We start from the raw sequence: 13,714 nt of genomic DNA, 5'->3' as shown, positions 1-13,714 counted from the left end.
CGTCTCAGTTCAGTTAAAGGGAACTCTGGTTCAAATGCATTTAAGAACGCCAAGTGGACCAAACCCAGGAAGCGAACTACAGCGCATGGCATTCTGGGTAAACAAAGCCAAAACAAACACACTAGCTTAGCGCTAACAGGTGAAATGTCTCGTAAAATCTGACCCCTCTTTACTTTGGTTTATATTTTGTGAAGCAGAAAGTTGCAATTATGTCTTCTTCAAGGGTTTTCGTGTTGTGGTTCTTGGTGCAGCGCCCCCACAGGCGAGGAGAGGAACAGATTTTTTTTAATTATTTTGGTTTGTTTGACAGTGCAGCGAGAAAGCAAACTGCAGCAGTTGAAAATGTAATAAATGTTGCAATTTTAATCTCCATTCAAAGCGAGTTTACCAAACTATCCAGTGTGAAAACACCTCCAGTTTTCTAACAGAAAACAGAAAGGCTAAATGTATTATCGCAATTTTCTTTTCCTACTGAACTTTCAACTTGGAAAATGACAGACAGCTGATTTTGTAATGTTACACGGCTAGCTAAGGTAGCTCTTCAAACAATATGCCAAAATCAATTTAAAATGTGAAATCTGTATTAATTTTATCAGTTTTAAAACAGTAAATCTTGCTCTCCTTACAAAGCAATCTAGAATCGCCTCTGATTCTAGTATCATCAAGTTACACTCACAGCAGGAGGACTACAAATAAATATTTAGAATTTTCTTCTTGTACCTACATTTATTTTAACTCTTAAAGGAGACGTACAGTGCAAAATTAAACATTTTTGTACTGTCATCTCGGTTTCTACTGCTTCTAAAACATCCCAAATGCTTAAAAAATTTTAAAAATATGTTCATGTTTTTTGGAGTCTGAAAAATGAGCCGTTTCAAAAACTTTTAGAATGTAAAGTCACAAAGCAGCAGTTACTTAGCAACCTCAGCGAAGCCCTGCCGTGTTACCTAGCAACCCCAGTAGAACAAGAACAAGTGAGTGAGTTGCTAGGTAACTAAAGGAGTGAGCTAGTTCGTTAGCCTTGCTTAGCTAGCCATGAAAGGTTGAGTCTTTCCTTTGCCTACATCCTCCAGAATGCTGTGCGGTTCTGGATCGGAGTTCAGTTAATATTCTATTAATTGATTGTTGAATATTCTATCAGACGTATTATCTATTGATATTGATCACGTCTGTATCGCAATATATATTATTGATTTATTGTCCAGTTTATCTCTTTTTTCATATCGTTTAAAAATCACATACTCCATATTTATGTCTACATCTTTTCTGCCTGCACCAGCTTTTATAAAAAGTTCAAACATTAAAGGTAGATCTAAAGCATAATATGTCACGTTTCTCGGATGGTTTACAAGCCTTTGCAGGAGCCGAGGGGACGCACTATTCCCAACAGAAACCCCGGCGTTTCTGGCTGTCTTCATCTACAATCAATCATGCAGAAAGTGCTGTCATGTTGTTGCATCCAAACACTCTCCACAACCCCTCACCCCTTCTTCAGCAGGGGGGCTCTCATTACTGGTGACAGGTGAGCATCTCCCAGTGGGGCGGCACCAGTCGGGCCAGAGGCATGGATGATGGGGAGATGAACCCAGACGGGCTCTCTCTGTCTGTGAACCAGTTTGGGTTGGAGAATAAACCGTCCCTGCATGGTGGAGGGGCAGGAAATGCTTCAAAACGAAAAACAAAATGAAAAGGATTCTACTTATTTTTTATTAAATAAAACTAATTCAATGTAGCTCTGATTTGAAAGAAATTAGAGTTCATAGTTACTCTAAATATGGATTATTTGAAGGTCAAACCTACAGATATAAATTTTAGTCAACTGAAAATTCTCTTTAAAGGAGACTTACTATGCTTCTTTGAATGGGTTAGGATAGATTTATGGTCTATACAAAACATGTTCATTACATTTTTTGCACAAAATCATTCTTAGATAATGAGATTTGTCTGTTTTATGGTCTCTGTCACTTCAAATCCAAATAAGATGCCCCCCGTTCCATGTTTACACTCGCACATGAACATTTTTGCAAACAGATGCACAATTATGCAACCGTACATATTTGAAAAGCAGATGTGGAGCCTCCTGCACAACCAATGGATGGAAAGACAGCAACCAAACTGTTGTCTTTTCCAGCAGCCATTGTACAGAGGTAAACCCATCTGACCAAACATGCTGGAGCTCTCTAGTCTATTAACACATTAGTATCAAATGTGTTAATATTAAGACTATAATCTTGTTTCCTGGCCCTAATGTCATTCAACTGTCAGAAGAGATCATTAAAATAACTTAAAAATAAATATTTTATATCATTTGTAATTTCTTTTTAGATCACAAAGCAAGAAAAATCTTGCATCTGGTATAAAAATGTATTTTATTTTTAAGCTGCATCAGTCAGCCCTAACCCTATCAAATCATTTTTTAGACTTAGCAATAAGTCATTCTTTAGAAACCTTCCCTACAGAGACTAATCAGTATGATAATATCAGAAATCAGACATTTTATCACTTCCAGCTTCTGTCGTAAAGGTAAGAAATCTGTTGGAAATTAGGTAAATGTGTACAAAAGCATCATATTCAGTAGAATGTTACAGATTTATCTATCAAATAAATAAAATGTTCATATAATTTACCTTTAAAACAAATTTTAAAAGCTTATTTTGTGATATATTGAGCAGCTCTTTAACTAAAGCAAATGTCCTAACAACAAGAATTTACATAGTGAACAATAAGGGAATAAAACTTGATATTTCAGACAGTTTTGCATAAAAATGTGTTGCTTCCTTGCATGTTTCTGCTGGCTAACAAGGTGAGAGAACAAGCATCCATCTGTGTGTTTGCAGGCATTTCAAACTAGCAAAGCAAAGCAAGTTAAAACACCTGCAATTATCCTCACTGTGCTCACCTTTTCTGCTCAGCTGCAATAAGGTAGTGAGAGTTTCAGCGACGCTACCTTCCAAAATAGAAATAATAAAGAAAATCTAACATGCAATGAGAGTGTCACTTCCAAATTATTAAAGGTACGAAGTGTCACGCCTCAGGCTGCTGTTAGACCCCCCAACAATCAGAGAGCAGAGCGTGTTCAGGGGTGAAAAACAAAAACAGAACCCCGGGGTCTCACTGAGCAGAACTCTAACAGCCCATCATGACAAAGAGACGGACATAAGAACACAGACAACTCGTCCCCACTGAGAGCACGGCTGAGATAGAAACTGTCAGAGATGAAAAGCAGCAATTACAGCGACATGGCCGTCACCGCGTCACTGCAGGGCGAAGAAAAACGAGCGGACGCACACAGAAAGGCAGAAATAAAAGCTTATCCATTATCTGCAGAAAGCAGGATGTAATTAATTTCACAATGAAAAGTCTAGTAGAACCATCGTGTTTTCTGAAGTTTTATAGACATCTGTTGCATTTAGTACAAGCTTCCACAAAGTGTTAGAGCTATGCAAACAAAATAAAATAAAATTACAAGAATAGAGTCAAAATATTACACGAAAAAAGTTGAAGAAATATAAGAATAAACATCTGAAATTGACAACGTCATAAATTGGCCTGTTTGAAAATCCCAGAGCGAATGTTTAGGAAGCCAAACGTGGACATTTCCCACATCTGCTTTTTCTCGCTGCTTTTCTCGGGTAACAAGTAAACTTCCAATTTTCTCGAGATAACGATGTAATTTCTAGTTTTCTTCAGATAATTGACTAATTTAGCGATGGTTTTCTTGAGACGCATTAATTTCCAGATTGTTTTCTCAAGATAGCGAGTTAATTTCCCATTTTCTCAAGATATTGAGTTAATTTCTCGATTATTTTCTTAATTTCATAAAATGAACTCATCTCATGAAAACCATTGGAAAAAAGCATATACTTCCATACTGATTCTAATTCTGCTAATCAATTATACATAATGCAAAATGGTGGTTTATATACTCATTATACGAATTATTGTACATGTAGATAAGCATATAAACACGTTTATGCTTCTGCCTACCTCCTTTTGAAACAAATTAATATTTAAACACGTACCATGACGTATGAATGAATGTATTTTGAAATAAAAATCTACACATCAACTCTGACATTTTGTCTGAAATAATCCTGTTTTATAGTGACAACTCTCACACACAGTGATACGTCACCTCTTTTAATTTAAACAATAATAGATATAAAAATTTAAAAAATACATTAATTTAGGTTTGTAAAAAACCCTCTGGTGTTAAAATCAGTAAAATCTTGTTTCCTCAGATTTCGTTGGTCTTCATCGTCACTTGGTGAAGGTAGACGCTCACTACGCCACATTAAGCAGCTAAAACACAGGATTTCTTTCCAGCTGAGGTATTTGAGCCACTTAGCGAATCCCCCCTCTCTTAATGTTTAATGTGAGCAGCCTGACATTCACACTGACATTTCTCCCCCTTTTCTTTTGTCTGCAAAATCTCTACAAAACTCCACAAAGGACGAGGAGGAGGAGGAGGATCTTCTCTTCTCTTTTTACACACCCTCCATTATTTGTCATCCTGGCTCACAAAGGTCAGGTCATCCTCAGAAAGTCAACGCTATTCGTTTTAATTGCCCTTTGTCTCCGCCTCCTATTTCCCCAGAGGTCAAGGCCTGAATCACAGGCCAATGTGAAAATTAATGCTTAGAAAATTAGGCTTTAAACCAAGTTTTAATCAATACGTTCAAAGTAAAAATAGATGGTAGAGGATAAAAACAATCACTGCAAAAATACAAAATATTATATAATATACAAATATCTTAGTACACTTGAAAAAAAATCTAAGACAGCTGATTAGTAACGTTTATGCAAGATATAGAAGCTTGTTTTAAGTCAATAATTCCTTGATATTGATTAAAAAGTACTAGTTCCAATCGCAGATTATTTTACTTATTATAAGACATTTTTTCTGTGTTAGAAGTGAAATTATCTGCCAATGGAACTAACTTTCATCAATATTAAGTATTTCTTTACTTAAAACAAGCTACTTCTTGCTGAAAAGTGACTTTAAATATTTTTTTGTCTCACTTAAACCAAAATTACTTGGTAATATTTTGAGATTTTGGAGTTCACTTGCAGAAACTGGCTGGGTTTTTCACATAAAACAAAACAGGAAACACATTTTTTATATATTTTCTATATAAAAACTATCCAGATGTGTGATGGCTGCACATTAACATGCAGGTGAGCTTTTACAAAGCAACAGGCAGAGATGCAGAGGTCAGACAATGAATATAAAACGCTGAGACGGTCAGTGAAGTCAGCCAGGATTTTTCTTCTTCTTCTTTTTTTACAACGCCTGTTTTATTATTCATAAAGAGGATGAGATTTCCAGGACGCCAAGCTGGAGTCAGCCATAAAGTGGGTTTCTGTTCACATATTCCAGTTTCCTCCTTCCCACCGACTCACAACAGCAAAAAAAGATTAAAAAATAAAATAAAAAACCACCTGACTTCTGAAGAACTTTTACCATCAGTGTCTAATCGTAAAAATAGGCAGCAGACAGAGAGTCCCCCGATCGATGGCGGGACTCTTTGCGGTGGTAAAAGCCTGGGTTCAATAGCTCATGTCGCTACGTTTTAGGGCCCAACATGGACTCTGGTCTCTTGCCTTTTAATATTTCATTAGTCTCATCCGCTGTCTCCCAACCATCAGTCAATATCCTGAGCAGAGGCGGCGGCGCTGATGGCGTCCATCACTTTTACAGTCTGGCTCAAACTGTTTCCCAACATAAATACCGTCAATAAGGCAGACGATCAATCAAGAAATGAGATTTGGTGTTTATAGATTTAGATCTATAAAAGCAAATGTAGATTTAAAATGATTAAGAAAAGACTTCAGTTCAAAGTTTTTCTTTCTTTGTAGAAAACGTTTTGGTTACGATATTGTTGTAAGATTGGGTTTCTTGTGGATTGGATCAATTTTCTGTTAATTTTTACCTGATCAGGTTTTTCTATAAAGTATTTATAGTAGATCACATATGGAGCAGCAGGACAGGATCAGCTTTTTGTTTTGCTGGAAATCTTTATCTAAGATCAGATCTAACTTTTAGAAAGAGTATTATGGCTAGCTAAGAAAAAAGAAATTACAAGAGTAAAGTGTCATAAAATTATAAGAAGTCGTATGAGAATAAAGTTTAAATAATACGAGTATAAAGTCATAACAACTATTCTCTAAGTATTATGACTTTATTTTTGTATTATTTTTGAGTTGATTCTTGTATTTTCTCACTTTAATGTTAAATTATTATGACTATCCTTGTAAAATCATAACTTTAGTCTCATATTACGACTTTATTCTTGTGTTGATTCTTGTAAGATTAAAGTATTAATACTTTAATCTCAAAATATTGACTTTATATTCATATTATTATGACTGTACACTCATATTCGACTACTCTTGTAATTTTACAAATTTATCCTCGTACGACTTCTCGTAATATGTTATTCTCTTAATTTTTGCTCTATTTGCATGTTTTTACTAAATTTTCTCCTTCCAATTATTAAAATAATTAAGTAAATAAATGTTTTATCAGCAGACATATATAATTTGTATCTCAACATTAGCATCACATTGTATGAAATAATGAAAATCTGTTTTTTTCTGTTTTGTTTTTTTCGCTGAAAATGATATAAATGTCATCTGTACAGAAATCTGAAAGGAAAATATTGATCTTATCGATCCTAACAGTCGTCTTATTATTGTTAGAGAGTGAAGGATTGTGGGATACATTGCTGTTTAAATACATGCAGCGCAGTAATTCCTGCAGAGTGGAGGACATTGACTGATCAGCAGCAGGTCTCCGGACAAACAATCAATCAAAATCAATCTCTAAATCAATAAATAAAATGCAAATTTAAACATGAAGGTTCCTGATTTGGTGTTATTACTATTTTTGATCTTTATGAGAAAGATCAAAATGAAACACCATTTTAAACTTTCCTGTTTATGTAAAAGTTATCCTGGCAAAATATCAGTTTTGGAAAACCCAAAACCACATAATATATATGTTGTTTAAGTAATAAGATTTCCAGATGTTCTTTATTCATAAAACATAATAATTGTTCTACAAATACACACAGTAAATAACTCCTGCATTAAAAATATCAACTTGAAAAGATTAGGCCAAAAGCAAGTTTATCAGTGCAAAAACACAAAAGTTTCTAGGCCAAATATCTGAGTAAGCTTGAAATACAACAGAACCGACTTACAACTAACTTTTCAGCAAAATAAATTTGTTTTAAGTCAATAATTTCTTAAAAGTCCCAATAAATTAATGTTTCATTGTGTGGAAAATGAGCCACTTCAAAAGCCTCCAGAGTCACGTTCAACTGGCACTGCGCCGTTACCTAGCAACCCCAGCAGAGAACAGCCCTGTTACCCAGCAACCCTAGCAGAGCCCAGCCCCGTTACCTAGCAACCCCAGCAGAGCCCAGCCCCGTTACCTAGCAACCCCAGCAGAGTGACTAGCTGGTTTTACCGCAAAACCACAAATCCTTACCAAGTTTTTTTTTGTCTAGTTTCTAAAGCAAATATCTTAGTAAACTTTAAATAAATGAAACTAACTTAATATTAACTTTTCAGCAAGAAATAAAAGATTGTTTTAAGTCAATAATTTATTAAAATTGATGAAACAGTACTAAGGTACTTAAACTGGCAGATTATTCTGCCAAGACATTTTTCCCAAGTTAAAAGTGAAATCATCAGAAATACTTTTTCATCAATATTATGACTTGGAACAAGTTCCTATGTCTCCCATATGTTGCTAAAAAGCTGCTTGTACGTTAGTTTTCTCTCATTTCAAGTGTCCTAACTCTAAAACTAAAAACTAGACATTAACACTTGGTAGGATTTTGTATTTTTTTTCAGTGCAGTCTGTAAACAGAACACCAAATGAAATGAGAAAACTAATAAAATACAGTTTTAAAACATGCCATGCCTGCACCTTTTCTTATTTCCTCTGTAAATACTATCAACATCCACATCTGTCCTCCATTTTCTCCTCCTTTCACCACAGAGGCTCTCCAGAGAACTCCAGTAAGATCCCATTATCAGTCTGTTTGTATTCTGCGCTGGCTGAGCCGTCTGGGTCACAGCAATCATCCAGAGAGAATGAACAATGAAAAGAGATGGAAATAAAAAAAATGAGGAAAAAGTGCGCTTGGAGTTTTTACTCTGATGGCGTGGTGCATTCAGGGCGCAACTGGATCGTTCTCTGGTGTGGTTTTTTTTGAGTCGAGCGTTTATCTGCTGACAGGCGGCGAAGGTTCTGGGCTTCGTCTGTGATGGTGAAGATGAATGGAAAGTGTTGAAGGTTTTCTCTCAGGCGGGAGTAAAACAGCTGATGTTTGGACCACTGAGCACACGTCAGAAACAGTTCACAACCCTTTCACGCTGTCGGAGGGAAACTACACTGGAACGACGAAAACCAGATAAAAAAAACACACCACCAATAGGGAGCTTATGATTATAAGCATGAGCAACACGACTGTTTATACGGCAGGACTATTTGTAAACACGATGGATGCGCACACATCTTTACCGCAGAAAAAGCCAACCTGCCTTTAAACTGTCACTGGTTGCCATGGTTACCCACCGTTATGGTACTTTTAACATTAGCCAACATGTCAACGTACAACTGTTTTTCACTATTTTGTTCACGGTAACATCAGTTCTCAGCAGGCGCGTTTCCACCAACCGTATAAATGCACAATTTGACATTTCAAAAGTAAATTTGTTTAATGATAACGTGGCAATTTAAAAAAAAGAAAAAAACATTTTTTGATTAAAAGTTTCGGAGCTAGGATGAGGTGGAGGTTTTTTTGCCCGTATTGAAATTGGTTTATTTTGGAAAAAACTGGAATGGAGACACTGTTTTTTCACATCACAGGATTCAGATGGTCAACAACCAAATGTTGCTACTGATGGAAACGACAAAGAGGAAAACAGGAAGTAGTTGGAGGATGACGCCGTCCCCTGTTTTTTAATGACTTATTCATGTGTGATTTTAATTGCATTTGTTATTTATTAGAATCACCACAATTGCAAATTGTGTTTTTCTACATTAAAGTAATTTTGAGGAGGTTTTGGGCACATTTGTGATGGAAACACAGCAAATGAGACGAGTCCCACTAAAAATAAGTGTAATTCATATTTACCATGCAAATGGGAAATAAAATATGACGATATCCCACCTTTGGAATTTTGCACTGTTCTAATTACAATTTCCAGCAAAATAAAAACAGACGCTAGTTTTCAAAGAGCATTGCTGTGTTTTGTCACTTTTACAGAAAAATCCCATGAATTTCACATATAAAAATCCCTTGTGAAAACCATAAAAAATTTATATGTAGCTGCAGCCATCAAGGCAGGTGGTAATCTAAATAATTTTATTAGCCTTACTGTAAATAGTTTAAATAGTTTTAATAATATATTCTTGCTGTTTCTCTGCAGGCAACATGAACAACGTGACACCGACTGTTAATCCCTCTATACGCCAACGTCACAATGTGTGTTCATAATACTTACAGTTTAAAGGTGATTGGAAAGCAAATGGAGGGCTAATCATCCTGATAACATCTGCAACTCATTGCATTTAATGACTTTTTCTGTCAAAGCAGAGTTACTGCATAATGGCTCAGCCGTGATTTGATCGGACTCCAACAGTAATGCACATTGTTTGTCTGCTCCATTCACCTGTAAAAACACAGATGGGTTAAGCATCGTTTTGCAGTGGACAGTTCATCTCAACGTGTTTTATGTGACGGCAATTAAATAAGCGACCAATGAGCTTCTGGGCTGATTAACACCATGAGTTTAAAAGACCAAACACTGCAATGAAAGAAAAAAAAAACAGAAAGCGGCTCTGGGTGTCTGCTGCAAAACGGTGATGCTCAACAATCCAAAATCTACATCCTCCTTCATAATTTTGGCGTTTAAAAAGCCCATTTCCTTTTAAAATGAGAAAACGTAGAAAAGGTGTCGTTTATGCAAGACCGATATGTTGTCAGGGGATTGAAATAGTTATTGCCTAAATCTGCTGTTGGGTTGATAAATTTGTTGCCATAACAACAGTTGTCTTTTATTGTTGCCACAATAAATTCCAATTAATGTTTAGTAAATTAGATTTAAGTGAGCGCTACTTCCTACTTCACGAAATGTGAACAAAAATGGAGCGGCATCAGATTTTGGCGTTGCAGGATTTCTCTTTAGTCATCGGTAAAAGACCATAACCAATTCCTCCCACTACCATTAGACTCTGTTTGGTTTGGTAGTATTTACCCAGAATGCCCTGCGCTGTAGACCACTTCCTGCTTTTGGAGCGGTCTCCAGTCCGCTTGGTGATCATATTAGCATTCAACCCGCACCAAAATTCACTTCAACCGATCCGAAACTGAGGTTTTTAGGCAGAACAGAGTTGACGTTTTTGGTTCGCATTCACACCTTCTCAAAATAAAACAGAGTTTCTAAACAAACAAAATTTTTGATTTTGATTAAATTTAAACAAACTACAACTTTCTGGTCAGTTCCTGCAGAAAACTACCTTTAACAGCCATGTACTCTTCACTAGTTTTCTTTTAATTTACCGCTTCCTATTTTTCCACAGCGACATCCTGCTGCTTCTTTTCTATTTGAAGCTGCAGGTGTGAACACATCTAAAAAGGGAATTAATACACACCTTTTAAGCTGAAATTTCAGTATCTGTGTGTGTTTGAGTGTGAAGCACCAAGCAGTGCGCCGACGGTTAATTTGTTCATTCTTCAGCTACGTTCCCAACTCCTTTCTCGCCAGCGGTCCATTAAAAGTTCCCAGCATGAACCAAAACAACCTGGAGGCTCGGTGTTTCACTGCCTCAAAGACGCTGTTGAGTAAATCAACCCAGTGGGGTGAGGGGGTCCGATGTGCTTTTCTCACACCGACGGTTCAAGCAGGAAATTGATGACAGAGAGGAGTCCCCTCAGAAACCAAAATGGCCTCCAGCAAAACAGAGAGATGGAAACAACTGGGAGGAGAAAATATGAGCAGAGGGGGATGAGAGTGGCAGGATGGTGGAGGAGGGTGAAGTCCACGGAGAGATGGAGGTGAATTTAGCGATATATTCCACCAGGAAGGCCACGGCGAAATGACGGATGAGGCAGGAAGAGTAAATACCAACACGCAATATGGGCCAGATATAAACAAAGTTGCTGCTCTGGTGAAAAACCGAGCAGCTGCCAGACTGAGACCCAGATCATTTCGGACTGGATGCATTTTTCTGCCACATATCCGAGTCTGGTTTAACCTGAGCGCCTATAAGGACCAGATATGTGAATGAAGATCAGAAAGTCTGCCACATTTAGCTAAAATTGTTGATGTTTCTACTTACAGGACGCACCTTCAGCAGCTATACACTATACACCAGCAGCACCAATGTTTGGCAAATTAAGTAGTTGGATTCATATTTTTATTACATTACTCCATCACATAGCAAAAAATAAAATACATTTCCTTTCCTATTATGTTTCCTTAAACAGGTTAGAATAGGTCTATCGGCTATACAAAAGATGTTCATTACATTTTCTTGGACAAAATCATTCTTAGATATTCAGACTTTAGTCTGTTTTAGTAAAACTTGTCACTTTAAATCCAAATGAGCTGCTCCTGGCAACGCCCCCTAATTCAACATTTACACTCGCACGAGAAAAAGGCTGCAAACAGAAACAATCACACTTCTTTGAAAAGCACTAGTAGGACCTCCTGCACACAACATGAAGGTTTCTGAATATTACATCAGTAACAAAACACTCGTCCTTTCCAGCAGCCATTGTACAGTGTAATCAAACAGCTGACCAAATGTGCGGGAACTCTGCTTGAGTTGCTAGGTAACAGGCTGGGTTTAGCGGGGGTTGCTAGGTGACGAAACAGTGCCTGTGGAGTGAAACAACTCGTTTTTCAAACATCAATTTATTGTCAAAAACAGGTGGGTGTTTTATGTAAGAACTTGGATTGTTTTTGGAAGCAGCAAAGATCCAAATGGAAGTGTATAAAAATATGTGAAACTTTTGAATAACACTTTTAGTAATTAAATTGATGCTCTTGTAACATATGCACTGTGCAACTCTGAATGGCCTAAAACAAGCAGCTACATCTGTATATCTGGAACCAAACAAGACGAGATGAACGTTTTAAAAACACATTTTCAGTAAAACTATGTATTGCAAAAGGATTCACATTCCTAGATGTTTTCCTATTTTACAGTCGAAACCTCAGCAAATATCTGTAAGAACATCTGGTGCTCGGGTCAGATGAGGATAAAAAAAAGTAACCATTTCACCCTGAACACACCATTCTTTGGCAGGAGCAGGGAAGGTGATCTGAGGTTATGAGAACATGGAGGTAAATACCTGCCAATTTTGGAAGAAAACCTTGTAATAGGTCAGAAAAACCTGAATATGTTTGGAGTTTCACCCTCCATCAAGAGTAAACATACAGTTGGAGCACATTCATGTGTTAGAGCGGCCTTGTCAAAGTCCAGACAAACGTAAGACTTGAAAACTGTTATTCACTGTTGCTTTCCAGCCAATCTGTCAGTTTAAACTCTGAACATATTGGATAAAAATGTTATTTTACATCAATGGGCTGTGAACCCATTCAAGTGTTCAGCAGATGTTTAGAACAATCAATGTGTGAAGTTGCCGTAACTTTCTTCAGCTGACTGGAAACAAAACTAAAGATGTTGATTTTTGGACCTAGAGAGGAACGGTCAAGAGTCAGCGCACCGCCAGAAACTAGTGATTTAAATTTATTTGCTGTAAATGCCCCAGAATTAGTCAAAAAGGTTTTTGTCCCTTGACAATGAGTCATTTGTTTTGATAAAAACAATCAAAGGTTATACAAACGAGGTTAAAATGACTAATTTTGTCAATATAACGACTTGCAAAACCATTCATACACTTCAACCTTTCCATATTTTGTCGCATTACAATTACAAATGGATATAATTCATCTGGGTTTTATGAGATCAACACAAAGTGGTACACACTTGCGAAGTAGAAAGAAAATTATACATGATTCTGGGAGAATCAGGGCTGAAATCTGGGTGTAGTGATGGACTTGAAGATTCAGAGCCACATAAAGATGGTTACAAAGTCAGCCTTCTATCGCCTGAAGAACATTTTTAAGATTAAAGTTCTAATTTCCCAGCAAGATCTAGAGATCTTGTTTTATTTTCCTTCTAATCATGTAAAGAACTTTGAATTGAAAATGTGCAACACAAATAAAATTGCCTTGCCTTGATAACGAGTAGAGTTGATTCCAGCTTTATTTATGCAGAACACTTCTATAAACACTGTATCCTGACATCCAAGATGCTCATTATCTAAACCTCAATTTGTGCTCCTCTAATAGTAAATAAACCTGAACTGTAATCCAGTAGCAGCAGAAAAATTAATAAGCGAAACCCACCTGAGCCACATGTGTGACTCGTGCTTACTCCAGCAGAACTGCGCACACGTGCAAAAATAAATCAGAAGTTCGTGTTTGCAGAGTTAAATCAGATGTTAAGCTTTGTATTTGTTGGCAGAGCCAATTCAAGCAAAAACAGATAAAAGAAAAGTCGTGCTGCTTTATTAAACAGCCAGATATACATCCACCGTCTCCCCTTACAGTGAACCACACACACACACACCACAGAGTATTTCCATTCATTAGCATTTATTCACCCTGCAACTGTCTCAGAGTG

General features: G+C 36.8%; 1 protein-coding gene across 1 annotated transcript in view; it reads right to left on the bottom strand.

Annotated features, from left to right (window-relative positions):
• The window catches only part of nav2 (neuron navigator 2), a 256,802-nt gene that overhangs the window by 206,898 nt on the left and 36,190 nt on the right, over positions 1-13,714 (bottom strand). The window lies entirely within an intron of this gene.

This window comes from Xiphophorus maculatus, chromosome 4 (genome assembly GCF_002775205.1).
Source record: "Xiphophorus maculatus strain JP 163 A chromosome 4, X_maculatus-5.0-male, whole genome shotgun sequence".
NCBI classification, from domain to species: domain Eukaryota; kingdom Metazoa; phylum Chordata; class Actinopteri; order Cyprinodontiformes; family Poeciliidae; genus Xiphophorus; species Xiphophorus maculatus.
The sequence above is the reverse complement of the archived record's forward strand: the minus strand, read 5'-3'. Positions and strand labels throughout refer to the sequence as shown.